Source organism: Sander lucioperca, chromosome 5 (assembly GCF_008315115.2).
Source record: "Sander lucioperca isolate FBNREF2018 chromosome 5, SLUC_FBN_1.2, whole genome shotgun sequence".
Taxonomy (NCBI): domain Eukaryota; kingdom Metazoa; phylum Chordata; class Actinopteri; order Perciformes; family Percidae; genus Sander; species Sander lucioperca.
This window is the reverse complement of record NC_050177.1, coordinates 4747751-4775232: the sequence shown is the minus strand read 5'-3', so window position 1 is coordinate 4775232 and position 27482 is coordinate 4747751. Positions and strand designations below refer to the sequence as shown.

Genomic DNA, 27482 nt, shown 5'->3' with positions numbered 1-27482 from the left:
TATTTGGTCAATTGGGACTACAGGTCAAGCAGTAAAATAACATTTCTCTGTTCCTTTCTCATGTACATGGGAAACTGACAGTTTTCTTTTTTGGTGTCTGATTTATGTCCACTTATTTTGCTTGGTCATGATTTAATGTGCACTTTTAACATTGTTTTAACCTCAACACCTGACGGATTGAGAATTTCTCGTAATGATGCATCTGATATAACCACATTTGTTAATTACAGTGTGGCTAAAATGTCCTCACTGAGGCGGCGTCTGTAATCAGCTCTGCCTCTGACTGTATGAAACCTGACAACTTGCATTGCACAGCTCATGTTACTACAGGGCCTGATGAAGAATGCTCAAAACGGTTCTTTAGAGACATAAATGACAAACTCACATGTGATTTGGACTGATACTGACTGTGTTGTAGCTGCATGCTTGACTGACAACCAATATAATTTTTTTGAAGTGCCCAACTCCTTGTGTGTTTTTTCTACATCTCTCAAGGTTTGAGCATCTGCTCTTTTTTCATCAGCAACTTTTTTTATTGGTACAGTGCTGTTTTCCTGTAAAAATTAACAGAATAGCAGCTTTTTCAGTTTAAGTGTTAACTATTAGGATTTTTACTTGAGCCTGTCACCTAAAATGTGCACGTTCCTGATGTCACTGTAAAACTTTGTCCTACAGAAGGCTATGAAGTTTTTTTTTACTCCAGTTTTTTCTGGGTCATGTGATCACAGTTGATGGTAAATCCATCTCACCCAAACACAAGTAACTAACTGGAACTTTCCCAAACATATAATTTAGAAAAAATATTGTCCTACTGGGAATATGCGCCTATAACATATGTTTATTTCTATTTATGCAATTATGGAAGCTCCATTGAGCTCCCTGATCCATGGTAAGGGTCTCAGTTCACATCAAACAAACTCTTGGATGCCCGAAGCTGATGAAGCGTTCGTGAGTATGAAACTGGCTCTGCAGTCTTCCCCGACGCTGGGACTGCCAGATCCCTAAAAACAGTTTGTGCAGACCGTTGACAAGCACAACAGCTGCGTGACCTCTGTGTTGCTGCAACACCACGGTGACAAACTCCGTCCGGTTGCAAATTTCTCTGCTAAACTCGATTCTGTCGCTCGAAGCATTAAATACATCCTGTTCCACATTCTGTGTTACACATTTTGTGGGAACAAAATGGAAAAACTCTATTTATCTGTGGCCACGTACCTTAGATATTACTACTCTGCTAGATTGCCAAATGTCACTCTAACAGATGCAATGTTCTTAACCCTGATTTAATTTTTTGACATTTCTTCTCCCAGAGACTCTAGCACTGGCCTGAACCGTGTGGGCTTCTCTGTTGTACCTGATTCTGATGCTATCTGATTTGGACCTCTGCCATCTCATCTCTCAGCACAAGCAGTAGAGCTCATGTGTAAGAGGGGGTGCAAATAGACACTCCGAAAAACAATTGAGGGAAAAACAATTGTTTCATAATAATGATAAAATTATTTTTTTATTTTTGATAGAGAATACTGTCAGGCATGTGTCATGATAAAACAGACAGCTAGTGTAGTAGCCAAAGCCCTACTCACTGAAATAATTCCAAAATGGAAAATTCCAACCAAAATCTCAAGTATAGTGGTTTGCATTCAAAATGCAAAATGCCTACCCTTGACAAGAGCTATGCCTATTGTACGGAGGGTTATGAAAATGCGCACGCGCAAGCAACTTAACCTGTCACCCTTTGAGATTTTGTTAACAGCACCTCCACACATTGGACTTGGGCGAGGAGGACACCCACCGAACACACCATTGTGTGAGGACCAACTGGTAACGTATTGTATCTCACTGCAAAAAAAGGCACCAATTCCTGATGACATCTAACAACCACAATGAGAGCATCAGAGACACTCAGTGAGGTGAATGGTAACCCCTCACTGTAGACTAAACTTACAGAGCAGCAAGGCCATAGCAACACACACACACACCCAGAGATAAGAGAAAAAAACAGGAGTTGTGCATGTGGAATTTAGGTTCAGCAATGATTTTGAGGTACAGTGTTTGACATAATTGATATAATGTGATATGTTCCCATATCAGGTAACAAATTGGATAAATATTTACATGTAGAAGTACTTAGGGTTGCTCTATAGGCCTAAAAACTTGAATTCATAATGATTTTTAGAAATACCAGACAGCAATTAGTATTACTTTGTGATACAAACCAAACCCAAAAATATAATAAACAACATATTTTTGTTTAATTTGTCTTAGGTTATTGGTTATATTGAAACCAATACAGGTTGATATGAGATTTCATCCTAAAAGCAGTTCATTTAATATTGTACTCTAGTGAGTTTTTCAGTAAAGCTGCACTAAAGACTTGATTGTATTTTGAGTTGCTATATCACAAATTGTTTAAAACTAAATTACTAATTGATATTGATGTTGAAAACATTTTATTTTGGTGATTTCTTTTTCTTTAAAAGAAAAAAATAAATAATTATTATTTATTGAACTTTTTGTTGTTTAAAAATGTTTAATGTTGATGTGAATGCTTAAATGATGTACATTATGAGTAATATACTGAGACAATGGTATGCACATATTCATTTAATATTTACTCTCATATATATATTGAAGTTAAGAAAAACGTTTAATCATTTAAATGTTGTATTTTTGATGATGCAAAATAATACAGGAGGGAAGTTAAAGATAAAACTTACACGAAAAGTAAGATATAATGGAAGTTAAAGATAAATCTTATAAACAGTAAAAGTATAATACATTTATGCTATAAAGATAATAATATATAATATACTTTGTATATAAAAGGGATAACAATTCAGTCAGGAAAAGCTTAGAAGAAACAAGCATTAAAGAGATAGAGAAGTACACTGGATGACAGTCTATGAGAGACTGGCTCAGGTTACAAGCAGGCCTTTCCAGCAAGGAGGAGTCTGCCACAAGACCTTCTGTCTCTGAGCACACAAACATAAAAAACTTGAATTGACTCAAATGCATTTTAGGAAAAAAGTTTAGAAAAAACAAGAGGTTGCTTTCCAGGTCAGTTCCTGCTGGTGCCAGAGAGCTAAATGTAGTTTTGAATTAGGATAATGGGTTTCCTATTGATGAATTGTATAGGAGTTAAATTGAACAGTTACTTTCACTGCCTTTATCTGAGGGATATTTAAATTATAGTTTTTCTACTAATGGAGAAAATATGCTTCTTTCCAAAATGCCAAAAGCTGATGTAAATTGTGAACATACAAAAGTGAAGTGCAAAAAATCTAAAATGCTGTTGATTAGAAGTTGTAAAATAAAGTTGACAAAGACTAAATAAATTTTTGTGATTGAAATTTTGAGCTGCTGTAACTAGGGAATTTCCCCAGTGGGGGCTAAATAAAATATTTCTTATGTCATATAGGTGATAAACAAACAGTTGATTTTTTGATTTCAAAGACAAATTATGTCATTTGTAGGAATGACTAATTTCTTCAAAAGACAAAAGAGTCAGTAGCAGAGTTTAGTCAAATGCTTACAGATGCTATTGTAATCTGACATATTTGGGTTACAAAGAATTAGGATGTTTGCACATAAAACATATGTTTATGAAATATAATGTTTTATTGTCATCAAACTGCCCGACAAATATATAGGCCTACAGGTCCAGCTGAAATGATTAGTTTCTTAAATCAATTAGTTGATTGACAGAAAACTGCTTTGATCATTTCCAGTTTAAATAATGTGAGGACTTTTCTATAGTGCTTTTTAATACCTTAAGTACATATCTTTACGATACCTTTCTTGCTTAGGTAATATCCTTAATGAAATATTGCTGGTAACAGAAAAATGTTTACAGATGGAATCAGTACTTACTTTGTTCACTATAACTATCTGTATGAACCTTGTTGAATTGACTAAAGCCTAATGTAACAACTTTTTTTGAATCAATGATGACATACATCAGACTTAGGAAAGTGGTATGTTTAAATGCTCCTTTCTTACAGAGGCTCAGAACAGCCGAGAAAGGGACTACACACACACACACACACACACACACACACACACACACACACACACACACACACACACACACACACAAAACAGTGGTAAAGACTTGTTTCCTACAATTTGTCAAGTGCTAGTGGACGAACCTCTGACAATGGAAGAAAATGGAAGACGCTATTTGAAAAAATATATGTAATCATAAAAGTAATTTGTGTATTGTGATTAAGTTGTAATCAAAAGAGTGTAATGTATTTTTTTTAGAAACAGCTTCATTTCAACCACCAAGTCATGACATGGCCTGTTTGCATGCCAACTTCATGTTTTCTAAACTGATGTCACTTTAGATGTCATTTTCCACAGCATTGCACCACCAGCAGGATGTCATTAAAGGATAAAAAGAGCAAATAGTCCAAGCACATACATTATTTATTTATGTGTATGTATGTGGACGTATGTAACTGTATGAAAATGCAAATAAAATTAATCTTATAACATGTTAATATGTTGTGGGATTATTAAGTGTTTTCCTTTTTCAGCAGAGAGACACAAGTGTGTAGACTAAAGAACTTCAGTCACACTACCTGGCTGGAACATGCTCAGTCTTTAGCTTAGTTTATTTATTATGTCATGGACAGTCCCCCTTAATTCACTGTACAGTAAAAGGAGCAGCTTTAGCCTCTATGGCTAATTTCCATCGGCCAGCTGACAAAAGGTATCCTAAAATACAATGGTTAACAAATTAAAATAAATTACATTCCATCTATGACAGCAGGCCTAAGCAAAAAGGATTACGACATACAAACAAGTGGCACACAAACAAGCATGCACAAATACGCAAGCACAGATGATGGCAAAGGCATTAAAGCAGTCCATGCAGTAAAAACAATACAAAGGAGACAAGAGAAAGGAGAATAGTCACAGAGGCCACATACAAGACGTAACATGGAGGCAGGCAGCAGAGACGGAGTGGCAGCAACAATGACTATGTTTACATTCATTTATTTATTTGTTTAATTAAAAGGGACAATGCACATCAATTGACATTTTTTGTTTACACTCAAAATGTAAACGTGCCAGTTAGCAAAAAAGCTAATTTTCATCTGTAGTCCCTTGGCAGGTCAACGCATCATCATATTACATTAATAAAAAAGAATGGAAGAAAGATAGAAAGCAAATTAAAAAAGAAGAGAAAAGAGAGAGGGACAAAATAAACTAGAACTGCAAGCAGTTATGACGGGGTCCAAGCCACCGATGCCAGTCACCCCCGACGCCATGGGGAGTGTGCGAAAGCGGAACCCAAAGCCTGGCGGTGGGGAGGTAAACGTCAGTAAATATCGAGAGGTGTGAGTCGCGACATCTGCGGTACATTGCCAGTAGTGTTAGTAGTGGTTAACAGTTCATCTCCATGCATATACTAGTGATGGTCAAATGAAGCTTCGCGAACCACTGCCCTTATTTTCTGAGCTCACTAGATGGTGCTCTCTGTTCTGTAATGGCAAATTACATTTAAGCATGATTCTTTATATTTTTGTCTTACTTTCTTCTCTATTAGCTTTCTCTCACAATGCTGAAAGGGAGGTTATCTCATTCCCACATGAAGAATCTGATTCTAACTAAGTGAGAATCACAATGTCTGGAACATAATGTGAGCACTGTTTGTCTGAACAGTAGTGATGGGCAAAAGAAGCTTCATGAAGCTTTGTGAAGCATATTATTTATTTTCTGAGGCCACTAGATGGAGCTCTTTTGTTTAAAGAAATGGCTTAAGGAATGGCAACTCAGTGTGATTTGAACCCTTTGTTGAACAGAGAGCGCCATCTAGTGGGCTTAGAAAATACAGAAAATGGTTCACAAACCTTCATGATGCTTCATTTGGCCATCACTACTGAACAGATAGGGGCTACAAGGTCACCCTAAAACTATCTCTCCTGATACATTTAGTTTTCCCATGCCAGTTGAGATGCAACTGGGGGGGTGAAAGTCGTACAGGGAGGAGGAGGCGAAATGGCTCCAAGATGTCTCTTGTGTTGTTTTTTGATTGTCTTCATGTGTATCAGATTGTCTGTGAGAAATGTAGAGTCATAATAAGCCAAGTGCGTGTGTGCTGTCACTCTGAAGATGTATTTAAGTTCAGTGTTTCTGTTCACTCATTTGAAGAGCTTTTCCACACCTGTGTTCCTCCTATATTTGCAAATATACTTAATAAAATACAAAAAACCTAACTTGGTCTTCGACTGTCCTTATTTTGTTTCACCTTCTATTTTTAAAACATCTACACCTGCTGCATCGAAAAACTTCCACCACAGTTCAACAAAGGGTTGAAAACACACTGAATTGCCATTCCTTTAACCTTTTTCTTTGAACAGAGAGCACCATCTAGTGAGCTCAGAAAATAAAGACAGTGGTTCGCGAAGCTTCATTTGACCATCACTAGCATATACAGACTAAATTTAACAATTCTCTACAATAAACAAACTTCTTAACCCCCCTGACCACAGGGGACAGCAGAGAGAAATGAGAGGGTGGAGGGGGGGAGGCAGGTGTGGTGGTTGAAGGAGCAGGGGAGGTGGTCAGGTTGTTGTAAATAGTGTCATAGGCGCCGATTTATGTTTTCCTCCGTGGGTGCCCACAGGCGCACGCCCTTTAAAAAAAAAAAAAAGTAGTCAAAAATTGTTTGCATTTCAGAACCTTAGGAAATGGACAGCGGCCGACACAAACATACACGCCTATTAACTCGATAATAAAGTAAAGTAGGCTTTCAACTCAGGACAGCGCCACTTCTCACAAATACAGATAGCATTGGAGATGAAAAGTTTAACTAACACGTAACCGCCATCATCTTCGTGGGAAATTAAGAATCAATGCCACCGATCACACTATGACGGACTCTCCACTTAGCACCAACTGCAATGTTTAATTGTAAATGAATGTAGCCTACTGGCAGTCTGGCACACGTGGGTGCTCAGTATTTTCCGTGGGTGAGCACCCACGGTATTGGCGCCTATGAATGATGTTGATTTTGGATTGAAAAAGTGGGAGAAAAGAGTTGTGTTTGTCCACTGTGAAGGTTGTAGAAACTTTGTCAGTTGGGTTAAGAAGTTTATTGTAGAAAACCAGGGGAGCATGCAAATGCAAAAACCAAAACGTAACGGTAGGAGGCAAACATCAGTAAATATTGAGAAGTGTGAGCTGCAAGTTCTGTGGAACATTCCCATTGCAAATATCCCATTAACATTGATTGAGTAAAAGGGCCAAAACTCGTCTACGTTGATTAAAGCGCCCCCTAATGGCCGATGTTTTCCAAATTTGGTACAGAGCCACAGAGCGGCATGCCGAATGAGCAACACAAGTTTCGTGTTGATTGCATTTACTGTGGCAGAGATATTGCAATTGCAAATTTCCCATTTAAATGCATTGAGTTATTGGCCAAAACAAATAAACGTTGCTTATAGCGCCCCCTAAAGGCCGATATTCGCCAAATTTGGTACAGAGCATCGTAGTGGGATGTTGAACAATGATCTCAAGTTCATTGCTGATAATATTTAATTTTGCCGAGATATAATATGATATGTGTGTGGTAGCTAGATATGAAAATTTGTTTGGTCGTCAAATGCGCATACTTTAACGTAGCAAAATTCTTTGAGTAACTTCTGGTCAGGTCCATCTGGAGGCGCTACGTACCAGGTTTCGTGCTGATCCGTCGCATGGCCTAGGACGAGTTCGAAAAAGTTGGTTTTGCGCATTGCGCAATATTGCGAAAAAGATTTTAAGCAGAAATGGGCATGGCCTATATCATGTGATTCAGCTTGATTCAAGGAACACGTGGATCTAAGGCCGGTTACACACTGGATGCGTCGCGCGAGCGTGTCAGCCGTGTGGCGTGTCCGTTTTTATTTCGGCTCCCATGTTAACAGGTTAGAGCTTACACACTGCCTGCATGAGACGCGCCTGAGACGCGCGTCTCGAGCTGCGCCTGAGACGCGAGCCTGCTAGAAATAGAACCGACGCCTATTTTTCACGCGAGACGCGAGCGTGTTGGAAGCGTTTCCATGCAAAATAGAATAGGAAAATGTGTTTATATGTAATTTAGACACGAATGCATATTAATAAATGACATCTTGATGTTTGAAAGTCTCTAGGTTTTGACATCAATGTAGAAATAAATGTAATAAAAAAAATTTCAAAGATTTTCAAATATAGCACCTGTCATACAGAACGAAATATTCTGTAACATATTTTGCAGTCAATACTGCCGACGTTGTCTTACTTTAATCAAATCAGTAGGCTATATATTTATTTTAAGTTTAACAACTCTCTCCCCATATGTCGAACAAGCCTATATATAAAGGGTAGAATAGGCTACAATAACAACGTAGTGTGTGTTCTGAGTGACGGTCCAGCTACACAAAGTTGTTATAAACAGACAGCCCACTTAACCATTTTTCAGACTTTGAATGTGTCGGCGCTATGTCCCGAGATCAGCCCTCCCTGTACCTAGCAGCAGGAGCAGCGCCGCGTCACACACGCTTCTGGTGTGTAGGACACAGAAAAATCCACGCAGCGGCCACATTTCTGAGACGCAACAGAAACGCCACGCTTGCGCGACGCATCCAGTGTGTAACCGGCCTAAGGTTTTCTAATGTGTGATGTGGAATGTGGGAGTTAAAGGCAAAAAAACATTATATTGCCACCTAGTGGTCCACATGTGTAATTTTTGGTAGGTGTGGTCCATGGCCCATTGTCCATCCTGTAAATTTTAAAGTTGTTCACATTAGTGTAAGTGGTGAATCTAGACTTGGGTCCCATAGGCCACGCCCACTTTTACCCCTCAGTACCCCACTCGAGGATTGGCCTCAGGAGTGGACCTAGATGGTACCCATCAAATTTTGTAAAACTTGGATGAACCGTTCATGAGTTATAAACCTTTTGTACTTGTAGCGCCCCCTAGTGACCAATTTTCATCAAACGCGTGTGGGACCAACAAAAGGTCATGGCAAACAAGAATCTAAAGTTTGGCGTTGATAGCATTTATTTTAGCCGAGATATGGCAAAGTTGGTGTTTTCGTAGTTAGCTTCACAATTTTTTTTTTTTTTAATAAAAACTTTTACTTTTTTTAAAAAATAGATTTTTCCCCTATCATAAAATTTCCCTTGATCACTTAACAGATACTTTGTTCAGAAAATAAGGTGAAACGTAATAATCCCAGGGGAGACAAGGGTTATAATATCATCAAGTCTGTTTTCAAATCTTCCCCCCACCCCCATTTTCAGATTGGAATGTGTTCCCAGTTAAGTGGTGATGCTTACACTCAGACAACAAAGGGGCAGAGAACAAACCTGTTCCATGTCTTGATGAGGCATGGCCTCATGTGTCTCCTTGATGGAAGTAATTGTGCCTTGTCAGTCTTAGCAGACTTTCTTGCTGAGTGAAACATAGATTTTTGTTGTCTTGTTCCAGTCCGAAATGTGTATGTAATATCTTGATATAACCCTTTTTGCTGAAATGTGGTTTTCCATGAAATGTAGCATTAATATGAACCATCTTCAAATTGCATCATAAGTACCATCCAGGTGTTTTTTTTAACCCCATATCAACTAATCAGCATTAGTGGGATTGGTGCTAGTGAGTCCATGGTGACTGCACTGTGCTGAGTTAAATGTATCCAGGGCCAGTATGTATGACCAGCAGATGGCAGCATTACTGCACAGAGGGAGAGGATATGCTTTCATCACAGCACAGGAACATGGAAAATGGATGATAAATTGATTAACAACATGATGAATTTAACATTGATACAATCAAATGTGATAGAATGATTATTCTTAATGCTCATATTATCCACCTGTATTTATTATGCAAATGTGCAATAATAGTTATAATGGCAGGGCTGTGAAGAAGTGGGAGCAAGTATCAGAATGGATAAGAAAGAAAAACATAATGGTCTTATGCATTTATAAACCTACCGAAATACACAATAAATACTAAGTTTTAGGTCAACTCCTGTGTTCTCAGTTTCATGTATTAAACATTTAATTAAGCCTTTGATTAACAAACATGTCAAACCTTTTTTATGTGATTTTCACTTCAAGGTTAATTTGGGTTAATCTATCCTTTAACTCATTTAAAACTTGAATGAATGATATCTTACATAGTATGTTTGATACTGTCACCATAACTATAAAGGGAAATATCTTTTAATATGCTTTCTTCTTACGTGCTTCAATATAGGAGTCACTGCAGTCTAAAGCAATCACATTGAGACAAAGTTACTTTGAGCTTCTTTATACAAAGCTCCTCAGTCCTATTTTGTAATTTTGTTTGACTCAAGTCAATGTTTAGGACCATTTAAATACCAATTACTAGTGATGGTCAAATGAAGCTTCGCGAACCACTGTCCTTATTTTCTGAGCTCACTAGATGGTGCTCTCTGTTCAACAAAGGGTTGAAAACACACTCAATTGCCATTCCTTTAACCTTTTTCTTTGAACAGAGAGCGCCATCTAGTGAGCTCAGAAAATAAAGACAGTGGTTCGCGAAGCTTCATTTGACCATCACTACCAATTACATGTTCGGTCCGTATTTAACAAGCACTTTACGAAAAACTTTCTAGGTGTAAGAAATTATCAGAATAGTACCTTGGACTTGAAAGCGTAATCACATTACTTCATCCTTTTCAGTGGGGTAGGAAGAAAGTCACCTGATTAAAGAGGATATTGTGAGCAGCTAGTTTATTATCCGCTCAACACAATGCTGTTGGCAATTAGAAAGCACATCAGGGGTTGTGCATAAGAAAATCTATCTACCGACTGGCATGTTTATGCACATTTAAACAACAGACTTGGTAGTCTTGACAAAATGTGTGTGGTGGAAATTGGGAATATATAGTATGTACAATCGATTTAATTTGTGTTCCATAGGTCCCCATAAAACAATATCAGATCCAGGCTTAGATTTCAACTTGAAACCCCCTTGAACTACAGAATGTTCCCTGTGCCTTTAACCAATCATAAGGCCACACCACAACAGATGTGGTGTTGCCAGTACGTTTTCATCCTTCCTGATAAGTACTCTTGGCGCTGACATCCTGCCTCCCACAAAGAAACCTGTCTATCTCTATTCTGCACCTGAAGAGATGATATTGTCAGCTTAATGGAATAACTGATTGTGAGACAGATAGAGAAAGCAATCCTGCAGTTGATAGCCTGGGCCACAGCCCCCAGCCTAATGAACACACAGGACGAGAGAAGGAGCAAAGCAGCGAAAGGAGAGGAGATCACGGCTGTCTGCTGCCAGTAGTCATGAAGGCTTTAGTGGGAGATACAAACTCGGTCTGCCAACAGCATTCATCTTTGCATTGGAATGGGTGGTTTTGGACAAGAACCGGGTTTGGTCCAGTTTTACACTGGAGTACATTCTTTTATTTACTTTCTCCACCTAAAATTCTGCTATATTTTATATTTTAAAACATGAAATCAGTAGCTTTTGCCCTGCCAGGCAGTAGTTCTGGGTTCAGATAACAGAGGAATCAATCATGACTCGTCATGTTTCCTGAAATCCTGACACACACACAGAGACATGGCTGGATTAACCTGGGAGGGTTGCTGGGGCAAACATTTGCCCATCAATGACCCTCCGTCCAGTGCACACAGGAGACTACGCATAGTAGCTTCATAATCTACCCGGAGACCCAAAACTAAGCTGTAACTAGTGCTAATATAGTAATTGTGTAAGTTGCCCAAACACAGGTTTAATTATAAACACACAGTGTTATGAAAAAACTCAGGAGCGACTCTGGATAGGTGAAGAAGGTTCTGGGAATCTCCATCAGGCATGTATCTCCCGCTGAAGCTGTCAAGGTTTGGGTTATGCAAAGATATTGATGGCGCCATAACAAAGATGCTCACCTAAATCTTGTTTTGCAAGTTCGGTCTCTCTCTATCTGGTAGTGATGGTCAAATGAAGCGAACCACTGTCACATTTTCTGAGCTCACTAGATGGTGCTCTCTGTTCAAAGAAAAAGGTTAAAGGTATGGCAATTCAGTGTGTTTTCAACCCTTTGTTGAACAGAGAGCGCCATCTAGTGAGCTCAGAAAATAAGGACAGTGGTTCACAAAGATTCATTTGACCATCACTACAGACCAGGGGTCTCATTTATAAAACTGTGCGCAGTGCCGCTGCTAGCCATTTTGATACCCTAAGCATAATTCCTTTGAATGAAATGGGGGGGGGGGCTTCTTTCATTCCTCTGATTAAGTATTTATTCATTGAACACTGTTCAGAAAAAAAATGTAGAGGGTTCTTTTTCTCTCTTTTACAAATCAGCCTGTTGCCCACAGCCTTGCTTAAATATGTCTATAATGCTGTAATTCACTGTGCTTATAAACCTGGACTGGAGTTTTTCAATTCTTAGACACAATACATAAATACATATACAACTAAAATGACTGACATTACATTACGTATACATAAAACATATGTTATAACATACACTATAACTTCTTGAGGAGGCTGAAGAGAGCATCCTAAAATGTGCATTATATTTATGGTATGGAACTCTTCCACTGCTGATTGAAACGCCTTGCAGCAGGTTGTTAAAACACCACAGCACATAATCTGTGCCAAGGAATGCCATGTGATCTGTCATCTCATTTGAAACCTCAAAAAGCACGGCCATCAAAAGCTGGCATGGTCTCCAGTGTCTGCACCCAGCTGTGGAGCTCTCTACATGACAATCTCAGGCTGGCAAAGTCTTAATTTAAATCCACTCTTTAAAATGTGTGTCTATGTAAAGGCCCGAGCCTACTAGTTGAAATTGCAATTTATTTTTATTATCATGAATATACTTTCTATTCAAACCCTCTTGTTTTTTTTTTTAATGCATGAAATAAGTTCAGTGTGTGTGTGTGTGTGTGTGTGTGTGTGTGTGTGTGTGTGTGTGTACTGTTATACTGATGTGGATAAAATGTGTCTTCTCCTAATGTTCCCTCCAGCAGCTCTGTCCTTGCAGTGGCCCAGGTGCAAGATAAATGAAACAATAAGAGGCGTGAAAGTGGTCAATTAACAGGAGTGGAACGGTCACTCATGGAGAGAGGTTTCGAGGGTTGGATTTGCAGTGTCACGCCCCTCCAAACAAGCCCTCGATAACAGCAAACTGAAAACATCAGTGAGTCCCCATTACAACTGAAGAGGAACAAATGTCATGCTGTGCACTGGATGACTGGCAGGCATCCGCTCCCTTCATCCACAACCACAGCCAGCCATGGCAAATACCACAGGATGCATTATGCAGATGCTCCCAGTCCAGAGAGAGAAGAGGGATGACACAGTCAGATGTCTAAGGATTCTAAGCTTTATGCCCTGACAGCTGTTACACTCATCAAGTAAGTTTCCCATTTGGATCCATTAAAACATCCATCTTTACAAGTCATTTGATCACATATTCAGCCTTATTCAGACTTACATTTACTTAACCTTCAAACAAACTGCCATTGGAGTAAGATGATTATCAATGCAGTTTTTACTTGTTTATTTTTTTCACTTGTAGACAGTGTTTTTGTCAAGACTGAAGACTGTACATCACTGCACTAGTATTAAGATCAGTGGATTTTATAGCATTCTAGAAATAAATTTCTTCAAATAAAATGTATACTGGTCAGATACTCTAAACCTATTGGTAGATAGATAGGAAAACTAAAAATTAGGCTTAATCACTTAAGACAGATTTTTCTTATACAACTCACATAAAGTGACTAATTGTCCTGCATTGCCAAATCTACAAATGGGTGACAAATTAACAATAAACAGTGAACAAATGAGTCGGGGGAAAGGCCCCTTCCCTACTTCTTACCCCCTGCTACCGACACCATTGCTCAGACCACACCCATCCTCCAATTTGGAGGACCTGTAAAGTTTCTTGACTGCATCTTGCACTGCTGTGACGCTATTGCAGTGACAAAATCTGTCCACAGACAAACAGACGGACAGACAGACAGACCCTGGCAAAGTATTCAAATTCTCGAGTAGTTCCAGCAACAGTGATGTCTCCTGGACCACACACACACACACACACACACACACACACACACACACACACACACACATTTGTAAAACAAGTTGACCCTGTTTCAAATTATCTTACTGCATAAACTTGGAATCTGTCTGCTACAGCTCATATACGGTCCATACGGTCATTTACTGGTGCTCCCATTTCCCCCCCCATCTTCCTTTGGAAGATTCTTACAGGAGAACTACAGGAGAAGTACAGGAGAACTACAGGAGAAGTACAGGAGTACTATAGGAGAACTACAGGAGAACTACAGGAGAAGTATAGGAGAACTACAGGAGAAGTACAGGAGTACTACAGGAGAAGTACAGGAGCAGGAAAGGAGAACTACAGGAGAACTACAGGAGAAGTATAGGAGAACCACAGGAGAACTACAGGAGTACTACAGGAGAATTACAGGAGAAGTATAGGAGAACTACAGGAGAAGTATAGGAGTACTACAGGAGAAGTATAGGAGTACTACGGGAGAAGTACAGGAGTACTACAGGAGAAGTACAGGAGTACTACAGGAGAAGTAAAGGAGAACTACAGGAGAAGTACAGGAGAACTACAGGAGAAGTGCATGAGTACTACAGGAATAATACAAGAGAACTACAGGAGAACAACAGGAGAACTACAGGAGAATTATTTCAATTCAATTCATTTTTTAAGAGTTACTTCGAGACAATTTATAGACAGAGTAGGTCTAAACCTCACTCTATAATTTACAAAGACCCAAAAATTCCAGTAATTCCCCCAAGAGCAAGCATTTAGTGGCGCGGAAAAACTCAGTTTTAGGGAGAAACCTCAGACAGACCCAGGGTCTTGGTAGGCGGTGTCTGACGGTGTCGGTTGGGGATATGATGAACACACCCCCAACCAGCACCGTCAGGATAAAGCACAACACAATGTTCACTACTGCACTATCAAATCACCGACTTAGCTTATAAGTAATGTCAATCAATCAATAAACCAACCAACCAACCAATCAACCAATCAATCAATCAATCAATATTTTTTTTAATTTGTCACATGAAATCATGAGGTACAATTCCAGTAAAATGTGATTCCATCCTTAAACTTGTGCACGATTCATCATAGAATGTGTGTGTGTGTGTGTGTGTGTGTGTGTGTGTGTGTGTGTGTGTGTGTGCGTGTGTGTGTGTGTGTGCGTGTGTGAGTGTGTGTATGATATTATTGAAGATAATATACAAATACTGTACATGTACACAAGTATTATTATAGCGGTTACTGGCGGACGCCACTCCTTGCGACCGTGCATTTGTGTGGCACTCAGACACTGGAAATCGTCACCAATGAAAAGGGAACTCCCTGCTGAGTTCAATGATACCTCACACAAGACTCTACGTCATACAGTTCAAATGGTATGAAAGGGGGCATGCCCTGAGTAAGTGGGCGTGGTTAAAGTTGGACAAAAAGTTTTGCTTTTAATAACTTTTCATTGTTAAGATCTTTAGATGACACAGACCGAATTTGAAGTCGATCTGATGAAATCTCTAGGAGGAGTTTGTTAAAGCACCTTGACTTTTAGGCCTACTTCCTGTTGCCACTAGGGGGCGCTATGACTTTGAGCCAATATCGGCCTTAATATGTCCTCAGGGTTGGACACTTATGAATCCTGAAAAGTTTTGAGCCAATTGGACAATGTACACTCAAGTTACACTCACTTCCTGTTTCGATGGCGAAATGCACAAAATGGCCGCCCCGTCACGGCCATGCCCTATGACGAAAAGTTTTTCTTTTAATAACTTTTCATTTTTAAGGTCTTAAGATGGCACAGACCAAATTTGAAGTTGATCGGATGAACTCTCTAGGAGGAGTTTGTTAAAGTACGACGTGGAAATAATAGACTGTATATAAGAATGGACCAACAGATCCCGTTGCTCTGGACGGAGACCAGTGAAGGCCTTTAGAAGCACTTTTCCGGTGAGCGCTGAGCGTTACTGCGAGAAACGACGTAAATGTGACGTGAGCAACGTGTCTGAAAGTTGTACGTCTTCTGGTAGCTGTGCCAAGAGAAATCTCAATCATTCCCAATCTTGCAGAGACGGAGAGCTTAGGTATATATAAGGAGATAACATGGACACAGGCTAATTATTGCTAACTAAAATGCTAGTTAACATTAGTAATTAAACTTAAACAGCTAATGTAAGTCCAAACCACCTGCGGGCTTCTCCTGTACTATACAGTAATTCCTCTACTATGCGACAGTAAGTCGCATGGTTATGACACAATTGTTAGCCTATTTTTACAAAAACGTCTGCTACGGAGCCATAACGTGAGGTACAAGGTAATGGAGCCTTTTATACATTGTCGTGTTTCTTTAGAAATAAACAATGGACAAATAAAGTCTTTAAACGCTTCAGATGTAAAGTTATTCGCTGTCAAAGTGACGTCAAAATGAATGGCAGTCAATGGAATGCTAACGTCGGGTGATCGCTTTGTAGCATCAAAATGGCGCCATAGGAGATTGAAGCTCTGAAGCGAAGCTTACCCCCTTGGTGGAAATGGGCAAAATTGCACTAATTTCGAACTTTAACGTCTTAAGATGGTACAGACCAAATTTGAAGTTGATCAGATGAAATTTCTAGGAGGAGTTCGGTAAAGTACGACGTGGAAATCGCACTAATTTCGAACTTTCAATTAAAAATGGCGGACTTCCTGTTGGGTTTAGGTTATGGCTCCAATGAGCTTTTCTGTACGTCTTGACATGCTACGTATGTGTACCAAGTTTCGTTAGTCTACGTTAAACGTACTGCAGGGGCTCAATTTTGTAGGGGGTGCTAGCGAGACATTTTTGTGCGCCTATTCCAAAACCCTGTAAAATACGTAAATTTTCACCAGACTTGATGCGACCGCCAATTTTGGTGAGTTTCTGAGTATGTTAAGCCCCTCAAAAAAGCAATTAATTTGCCGTAATAATAACAATTCCTTCAGTTTCAATAGGGCCTTCGGCGCTGTCGGCGCTCGGGCACTAATTCAAACTGCAAGCAGTGTTGGATGGGCCCTTGCACAACTGCGCGCGTTGGGGTTACTGCCGGACGCCGTTCCTTGCGACCGTGCATTTGCGCGGCACTCAGACATTGCAAATCGTTAGCAATGAAAAGGGAACTCCCTGCTGAGTTCAGTGATACCTCACACAAGACTCTACGTTATACAGTTCATTAGCTGTGAAAGGGGGCGTGGCCAAAGCATAGGGGTTGGGGCAAACCTTTACCAACAAAAAAGGAAGTCTGCTGAGTTCATTGATACCTCACATAATACTCTACCTTAAATGGGTCACCCGTTATGAAAGGGAGCGTGGCTTAAGCATAGGGGGGCGGGCCAAACCATCACCAATGAATAAGGAACTCTCTGCTGAGTTCAATGATACCTCACACAAGGGTCTACATCAAACGGGTCATAAGTTGTAAAAAGGGGGTGTGGCTACAGCATAGGGGGCAGGTCAAACCATCACCAATCAAAAAGAAACTCTCTGCTGAGTTCAATGATACCTCACACAAGACTCTACCTTAAATGGGTCACCAGTTATGAAAGGGGGCATGGTTTAAGCATAGGGGGCGGGCCAAACCATCAACAATGAAGAAGGAACTCTCTACTGAATTCAATGACACCTCACACAAGACTCTACCTTAAACGGTTCAAATGTTCTGAAAGAGGGCGTGGCCTAAGTAAGTGGGTGTGGTTATGGTACATGTAGACCACACATAATTTTCATGTAAATCGGATGATGTTTATCATATAAGGCTGATTTCCTGTTGCCAGCGGGGGGCGCTATGAATTTTTTGCTTATAAATGTCCTCAGGCATGGACAATCGTGAGAAATTTTGGCCAAATTGGACAATGTACACCGACCGAATTTGAAGTCGATTTGATGAAATCTCTAGGAGGAGTTCATTAAAGTATAGCACCTTGACTTTTAGGCCTACTTCCTGTTGCCACTAGGGGGCGCTATGACTTTGAGCCAATATCGGCCTTAATATGTCCTCAGGTTTGGACACTTATGAATCCTGAAAAGTTTCGAGCCAATTGAACAATGTACACTCAAGTTACACCCACTTCCTGTTTCGATGGCGAAACGCACAAAATGGCCACCCCTCAAAAAAGCAATAATTTGCCGCAATAATAATAATTCCTTCAGTTTCAATAGGGCCTTCGCCGCTGTCGGCACTCGGGCCCTAATAATTCCTTCAGTTTCAATAGGGCCTTCGACGCTCTCTGCACTCTAGCCCTAATAATTCTCTACTTATTGTGCCTCATATTGTGGCAGGAAAAGACATATTTAGCTAGCCTGGCTCCGCCCTCCTACGTACTTACGCTCAATTTTCATTTCCCTTCAGTACTCCGTCTGGGTTCGCGGTATAGTCTTGGGTTTTCTCGACCCAAGTTTTTGGCGGTCCAATCAGCGAACAGAGGGAGTGGCTGAGAACGATGACGTTGAGGACGTGCGCTCTAAAGATGCGAGCGAAGCCATTCGGTCCGTTGTGGTAACGCCGCTGAATATCCAGAAGTTAAAGGCCGGGCAAGAACAGTCTTTGCTGAGTTATGTTGGTGGCTTGGGGTTCGGGAAAAGTTCGATTTTCCAGCTCGCTCTGTTAGTGGTGAAGCAGTTGGCTAAGGCTAACGCTAGCGATGCTAATGCTAATAGCCTTGACGGTCTCCCCTCTTGTTGCAAATGTGCATGACATACGTCATGACCAAACGTTAGCGATTGGTTATGGCAGATCCAGAGTGGCTCTGGGCATATCCAATAGTTTTAAACTTCAACAAAGTACTCGCCTTCAAGGAAGTTAACACTTGTCAATGGAGAGAGGCCAGAATCTCTGTGCAAATTAAATGTACGAGAGTCTGGTAGGACCAGGCTAATATTTAGCTGCTAGCCATGCTGTACTTTTATCTTCCCCTAACAAAAAATAAAGCTTTTTGTCCTCAGAGTAGGCAGTGAAGCCTGGTATAACATTTTCCCATTTTTGATTTTCATGAAATACATTTATACATAATTACAATTACTTACATTTTTAATACACAATAACCTTGTTATACTTGATTTGTAGGCACACATTTGAACAGAAAGAGCTCAACAATAATCCTCAGTAATATTGGTTACTGAACATTTATTAGGGATTTGTGTTAACAAATAGGAGCTCTTGTGAATTTGATGACTTAAAGGGCAACTATTATATAGCATTTTCAGGATAATACTTGTATTTTGTGTTTGTACTAGAACATGTTTACATGCTTTAATTAGGACCCGAGCGCCGACAGCGGCGAAGGCCCTATTGAAACTGAAGGAATTATTTTTCTTCCGGCAAATGAATCGCCTTTTTGAGGGGCTTCACAAACTCAAAAACTCACCAAAACTGGCATATTTTAAGTGTTTTGGGAATAGGCGCAAAAGAATGGCTCGCTAGAGCCCCCTACAAAATTTACAAAATTGAGCCCCTGCAGTATGTTTAACAAAGACTAACGAAATGTGGTACACATATGTAGCATGTCAAGACGTACAAAAAAGCTCATGGGAGCCATACCCTAAACCCAACAGGAAGTCCGCCATTTTTAATTGAAAGTTCGCAATTAGTGCAATTTTGGCCATTTCCACATGTCGTACTTGAACAGTTGGAGGCTGCGCAGTAACGCTCAGCGCTCACCGGAAAAGTGCTTCTAAAGGCCTTCACTGGTCTCCGTCCAGAGCAACGGGATCTGTTGGTCCATTCTTATATACAGTCTATTATTTCCACATGTCGTACTTTAACAAACTCCTCCTAGAGATTTCATCCGATCAACTTCAAATTTGGTCTGTGCCATCTTAAGACGTTAAAGATGAAAAGTTATTAAAAGAAAAACGTTTTGTCATTGGGCATGGCTGTGGCGGGGCGGCCATTTTGTGCATTTCGCCACTGAAACAGGAAGTGGGTGTAACTTGAGTGTACATTGTCCAATTGGCTCGAAACTTTTCATGATTAGCTCTGAGAACATTTACTGGCCAAAATTGACTCAAAGTCATAGCACCCCCTAGTGGCAACAGGAAGTAGGCCCAAAACTATACGTGCTATACTTTAACGAACTACTCTGAGAGATTTAATCTGATCAACTTCAAATTCGGTCTGTGTCATCTAAAGACCTCAACGATGAAAAGTTATTAAAATCAAAACTTTTCGTCCAACGGTGTGGCCGTGGCGTGGCAGCCATTTTAAGCATTTATCGACGAACTTGAGTGTACATTGTCATATCTGCCTGAAATTTGTCATGTTTGACAAGGGTCCAGGCCTGAGGGTAACTACAGGCCAATATTGATTTTTGGTCATAGTGCCCCCCGCTGGCAACAGGAAATCAGCCTTATATGACAAACATCATCCGATTTACATGAAACTTTTAATGTGTGGTCTACATGTGATACTGAGCCGCCCCCTATACATTAACCATGCCCACTTACTCAGGCCACGCCCCTTTTCATAACATTTCAACCGTTTAAGGTAGAGTCTTGTGTGAGGTGTGATTGAACTCAGCAGAGAGTTCCTTCGTCGTTGTTGATGGTTTGGGCCGCCCCCTATGCTTAAGCCACGCCCCCTTTCATAACTGGTGACCCGTTTGAGGTAGAGTCTTATGTGAGGTATCAATGAACTCAGCAGAGACTTCCTTTTTTTATTGCTAAAGGTTTGCCCCGAACCCTATGCTTATCCACGCCCCCTTTCACAGCTAATTAACTAATTAGCTAATTAGTGTCTTGTGTGAGGTGTCATTGAACGCAGCAGGGAGTTCCCTTTTCATTGGTGACGATTTGCAGTGTCTGAGTGCCGCGTTAATGTACGGTCGAAAGGAGCGGCGTCTGCTAGTAACCCCGACGTGCGCAGAGGAGCAAGGGCCCATGGCTGCTGCACCTGTATTCATCCTCTGTATGAGACACTCTGTAGGGGCGCCTGTCTCTTTAATCCCTCCTCCTGACAAAGCCCAGTCTGTTCTGATTGGCCAGAGTGTTTCCTGGAATTTTCTTCTACATCATATTTAGCACTAGGCTAACGTTAGATTGTAATGGAACGAAGCAGCACTTTCTACCGTAGATAAAGGCTTCTGACCTAACACTAGCCATTCGGACATGTTTTAGCAGGAATCCGACCCGTAATTGGGGAGAATTTAACAAATTGGCAGCCAAGATAACAACGTTTAATGCCGTTAGCATGTAGCTATTATAGTTAGCAGTGGACACTAATAGAATATAGCAGCACTTTCTACAGTCAGTAATCACAGATAAAGGCTTTTTAACCAAATACTACATAACCGAGAATGTTTAGAAGTAATGTGACCCGGAATTGGGGAGAATTTAACAACACTGGCAGACATTTTACTGCCGTTAGCATGTAGCTACATGCAAGAATGTTAACACCACAGTAGCATAGTAAAAAAAACACTCCAGTCCTGTCTATCTGGAGCAGATGACCAATCATAGAAGGCCGGCTAAGAGTTGCGTAACACTTAGCCGAGAGTAGAAAAAACTGTTGAAACCAGAGTGTTCAGAACAGTTGGAAATCTGAACGTTTAAGCTCACTGTGGTTTCTCTAAAATACGTTTACCTCATTATTTGGCCACGTTTAACATGAAAATCCGACATTATGACATTGTAGATATGACAGAAAATAAAAAAAAGCATAATATCTCCCCTTTAAAGATCTTGATTAATACGTTATATCTTCTGTAAAGACCTACCATTCCTGCTTTGGTTCTAAGACTCTGTGAAGCAATCACCCTCAATCAGTTAACACAAACGACATCCCTGTCTCACCGTTTAAATGTGTTGTCTAACTTTAATCTGGTTAGTGAAGAAAGTTGGGATGGGGAATTGAATTGCGTTTGCGTCCTATGCTGATTTCTGTGTGCCTTCCCAGCCGCTGATTATGATTGGTCTGTTATTGCTCACTGGAGCATAACAAATCTGTTATGTTGTTTTGCTTGAGATAATTCAATTGCCACACACACACAAAAGTAATTATCCATCATTTATTTTGATGCCATGAGCACAAGTAAGAATGCACCTGCTGCCTGTGGTCTACATTCAATGCGAGTCCAGAGGCTGGCAGGTACATCTGATGGCTTTCTACCTGCCACCAATTGCTTTGTGCATTTAAAAAATGTACTAGTAGAGTAGCTAGTAGAGTATTGTATATTGTTTTATTAGGGCCCGAGGCCGACAGCGGCAAAGGCCCTATTGAAACTGAAGGAGCTCTACCTTGAGAAAATAAAAAAACAACTGACAAAAAAGCATTGAGCCTAGAGTGCCAGCTATCGCACATTACTACAACGGCTAGAATTCTCCTTTGAGAATGAATCGCCTTTTTGAGGAGCTTAACATACTCAAAAACTCACCAAAATTGGCGGTTGCATTAATCCTGGTGAAAATGTACGTATTTTAAGGGTTTTCGGTAATAGGCGCACAAAAATGGCTCGCTAACGCCCCCTACAAAGTTAAGAAAATTGAGCCCCTGCAGTACGTGTAACGTAGACTAAAGAAACTTGGTACACATATGTAGCATGTCAAGACGTACAAAACAGCTTACAGGAGCCATAACCTAAACCCAACAGGAAGTTGTTAGGAAGTTAGGAAGTTTCAGTTTTTAATTGAAAGTTCGAAATTAGTGCGATTTTGGCATTTCCACGTCGTACTTTACCGAACTCCTCCTAGAAATTTCATCTGATCAACTTCAAATTTGGTCTGTGCCATCTTAAGACGTTAAAGATGAAAAGTTATTAAAAAAACGGTGTGGGCGTGGCGGCCATTTTGAGCATTTATCGATGAACGAAGAAGTTGTTTACACATTGTTGTTGTTTGTACATTGTCCAATTTGGCCGAAATTTCTCACAATTGATGAGTCCAGGCCTGAGGACATTTATAGGCCAAAATTGACTTTTGGTCATAGCGCCCCCCACTGGCAAAAGGAAATCAGCCTTATATGACAAACATCATCCGATTTACATGAAATTTATAATGTGTGGTCTACATGTTATACTTTAACCACGTCCATGTACTCAGGCCACTCCCCCTTTCATAACATTTCAACCATTTAAGGTAGAGTCTTGTGTGAGGTGTCATTGAACTCAGCAGAGAGTTCCTTCTTCATTACTGATGGTTTGGCCCATCCCTATGCTTAAGCCACGCCCCCTTCATAACTTATGACCCATTTGATGTAGACCCTTGTGTGAGGTATCATTGAACTCAGCAGAGTTCCTTATTCATTGGTGATGGTTTGGCCCGCCCCCCTATGCTTAAGCCACACCCCTTTCATAACTGGTGACCCGTTTGAGGTAGAGTCTTATGTGAGGTATCAATTAACTCAGCAGAGACTTCCTTTTTTATTGGTAAAGTTTGCCCCGACGGTCCATGTAACGCTTATCAGTTCAATTTTCTAAGCACAAATGGATATTTGGAAAAACAGAAAAATGGGTTCAAATATCCAATTTTTCATTTTTTTCCACTTTGACAAATTTAAAAATTGGATCTTTAAACTGTTTTTCCAATTTTCTGTTTTTATTTAGAGGATCAGAAATTTAGAAAATTACAAAATTGCATCTGGACTCCAATTATTCAATACTGCAATAATATTCTCTCCCTCTTTCCGCCTAGCTACGCCCCGCCCCGCCCCCCACTCGAGCACAGCAGCAAGCAGCCACCCAGACCTAAAGACGACCGTATGAGAATGGACGACGTGTTGGAAGTCGAATATCCAAAAACATTCAGCGTTCACCGAGAGGTGATACGCTTGTCAATATCCAGCACAGACTTGAATTAAGATCGCCTAGTGTCTATATTTAAAGTAAGTTTGGTGCTTTTAACTTAATAGCTAATTTCATTTTAACCATGTTCACGGACTAGCTAGCTAGCTAAGTTAATGTTAGCTAGCTAAGTGAGGGCTGTACAGTGCTACATAGCATGTGCTTCAAAAAATCGGTGTTGTGGATAATTTAGCAGCTTAACACCGTAATTAAAATGTTTTCTAGGGTGTAGCCTACAGATGTGGTGTTTGTAACTACATACTAAGGCAGGATATTTTGTGGATTGTGCTACAAAACTATCAACCTCCATAGCACTAGCTAAGTTAGTAAAAAAAAGTTCAAGTACAGCCCTGCTAGTGTTGATGGAGATTAGCAAACTGTTGAATGGCTAAAGTGCAGAGTATTGTAATAAAAACTACGAAACGTGATGTATTCAAATTTACCTTAAATTGCCCCTGAAAACATTCCTGGTGCACATTATTTTTATAAAATAGGCCCTTAATTTTACCTTAAAATGGCATTTTAAGGTAAAATTAAGGGCCTATTTTATAATAATAATAATGTGACCCCTTAATCTGGCTACATTTAAGGTGTCAAGTAAGGGGTTCCCTTTATTTGTTGTGATTAAGGGGTAATTAAGGACACTGTAAGTATATCTTAATTTTATTTTAAGGTGTCAATTCAGGGATTCTTTGATTAAGGGGGGTGGGGGGGAATTAAGGGGAAATTGAAAAAGTAAGGGTTAAATTCAGAAGGTTTTTCTCCTTGATCGACCTTAATCTATGCACATTTCTACTTAAAAACTACTTAATTATAGAAGGGTTTTAAGGTCAAAAGTAAGGCATCAATAAGGGGTGAAATTAAGGGGTTTTGTTTCATAGTGGAACCAGATGGAATTTATCTAGAAGATGACATCATCCACGACACATTTTTCCCAAGACGAAACGGATCCTTCCTGACAGAACTAATGAGAAATCAAGGATCATTTGCCGTTTGTGGATCAGCCACAGACTTTGCTGGTGGGCATCCTGGTGCGCATTACGCATCTACGATCAACCAGCTGCCCTACAATCAACTAGGCCAACATCTGCTGCAAAGGTATCCCACTCCACCCCAGCTTCAAGAAGACTCGGGGCAGTCATGTCGACGCTGGATAATTACGAGAATATAATTCGGAATCTTGTTGAGAATTTAGGTTATACTTGCGGGCAAGTGCAAAACTTCTTACAGACGAACTTTGGACTGAACAGGGGGGCAAGCATCTCGTCATTATATAAGTTTTGCACAGAGCGCAACATACACAGGCTTGATTATGCAAGACTAGGAAGAGAAGGGACACATCAACTTGTCGCATCTGCAGCAGCCTCAAGTGGTCCTGTGTATTCCGGTTTACTGAGAGTGGCAGGGTTCCGGTTAGGTGAGAGAGTCAGACATGCACTTGCACAGATGACCCCAGTGTACACTGAAATGAGGAGAGAAGGCACAGCGAGGCAGATAAACCCTCATGTGTACTATGCGGAGTATGCAGGTCATAAACTACATGTGGACCAAAATGAAAAACTTGGCTAGACTTTGGGGTCACAGAGGTGCTTTCAACTGATGGTTTCAGTAGTAAGATAATGGGTTATTCAGTGATGCCCATAAAAAACAATTTGATAATATATGATGAGGTATACCGTGACCTATGTCTCAGGCATGGGTTGTTTGACCAACTTAGAGTGGACTATGGCAGAGAATTTTACCTCTGTTTTATCAGCAGGACAATCTGCAGGCATACAGAAGAAACACTACCAGACCACCATATATACAGAGCCAGTCAAAGCAAAATCATACAGCAGAGCGCAAGTGGGTAGAAGTTAATTCTAGAGTTAATTATCCCATAAAATCACTCTTATCAGAGATGGCAAATGAAGACCTGATTGACATGGATGATCAATGTACTAAATTCTGCATCTCTGAATTTGCACAGAGCTGTTGAAGAACTGGTATACAGAAGTTTGTGTCTGTATGGAATGCCCATGCAATTCCTCAGAAAGGCATTCCTGATGTGTTATTCCAAGTTTACAAGGCAACAACCTCCGTCCCTGAAGGTCTTCTCCCACCTGCGGAGGTTGTGGCATACACAATGTATGGAGGATGCCTTACACATCCAACAGCATATGGAACTGATCCTCTTGAGGGACAACCTGAACTGCAAGAGCAAAGGGAAGCACTGTTCTCAAACAGATATAACTTTGAAGATATATTTTGCTGTCGTGCAGACCTATTCAAAGAGGCTGTTATTACCTATATAGATACTAGCTTTAGACTTTTGTGAAGAGATGACGTGAGTCAAGTTTATACAGGTAGCCATGTTAACTTAATGAAAGACATCAATTTCCCAGACTGACAAAATACAGTACTGCTGTAAAAAAAAAAAACATTTTTATTTTGTCAAGACTTTTTTTGTCAAGTCTTTTAGGTTTTTGAAATTACAAACATTTTGCACATTTCAAAAATAAAGTGAGAATGTGACATTGATGTGCCTTTATTACAACATGGCAACAACTTCATTAACTGCAGTATTACAAAAGTGAGTCTTTTTGGTTTTTGAAATTACAAACATACAAACATTTTGCACATTTCAAAAATAAAGTGAGAATGTGACATTAACTCCAGTATTACAAAAGTGAACGTGTTTTACCTCTGACCTAGCTAAAATAGGTATTTGTCTGAAAATGCCCAATTTGCAGTAAACTGTACTGTTTACAGTACAACTGAAACCTTTTCCCCTATGTTTCCATTGTGAGAATCTAACTAGGGATGCTGAAGAGTGCCGACATTAAACTAGTTTGGAAATGACTTTAGTTAGGCCCCTAAATTGAACAAGTTTGGTAGAGAAGGAGATGGCCTTACAATAAAGACACACGTCATTGTCATTGAGGTATTTCTGCACACATTCTCCACACCCTGCCACCTGGCCACAGCAAGCTGTCACCAGCAAGAAAGTATCAGGGATCTGCATGCACATTCTGCAGGTCACAGACACTCGCAGAATTGAAACAACCTGAACACTCTCAGATAATGCACTCATTGTTTGGTTCATTGTGTCTAATGCCTGCAGTTTCAAAACAGCCTGATTAAGACTACCCTTCATTTGACTAACATCAACAATAATGCTGTCAAATTTCTCCACCACATCATCTCGCATGGCTGCAGTTGCACTTTTGATCTCAGTCAGAGTATCCAGGTTTTCCAGTGAAGAGTCGTAATCCTCAGCTTGTTCGCTTCTGCAAACAGACCTCCACCCCCCAAAACAATATTTTACAGTCAGAAGATGTGAACTTTTAAAAATGCTGACAACTGCTTAAAAAAACAATGTAACATGCAGATGGTAACAACAAAATCCTTTTAGGCAAATCATCCCACTCTGCGGCCATTTTACAGCACACTTTGGGCAGTTATCGGGCAGCTATTTTCCTATTCAAGTTACAGGGGAGGCATACAGGTAGGGGTGGGATATGTGTAGAGACTACTGCCATATTGGCAGTAGAAACTAACCCCATGCATTTCTATGGATGATTCTTTAAGTGCTGCGTCTCATTAGAAAGACACACCTTTTTTTTTTTTTAAGACGGTGCATCCTGTTTGTGCAGCTTGGTTTGATCTGTGCTT

General features: G+C 40.2%; 2 long non-coding RNA genes and 1 pseudogene across 2 annotated transcripts; 2 read left to right on the top strand and 1 right to left on the bottom strand.

Annotated features, from left to right (window-relative positions):
• Positions 1-27482, top strand: part of LOC118495060 — a 1111612-nt pseudogene that overhangs the window by 436659 nt on the left and 647471 nt on the right.
• On the bottom strand, positions 336-5889 carry LOC118495070. Its single transcript, XR_004897384.1, has 3 exons — positions 5669-5889; positions 5540-5542; positions 336-346 (listed from the first exon to the last, which is right to left on the bottom strand). It is a non-coding gene; the product is annotated as an uncharacterized LOC118495070 (long non-coding RNA).
• LOC118495069 lies at positions 5558-16360 on the top strand. The gene is made up of 3 exons (XR_004897383.1): positions 5558-5669; positions 12024-12030; positions 16350-16360. It is a non-coding gene; the product is annotated as an uncharacterized LOC118495069 (long non-coding RNA).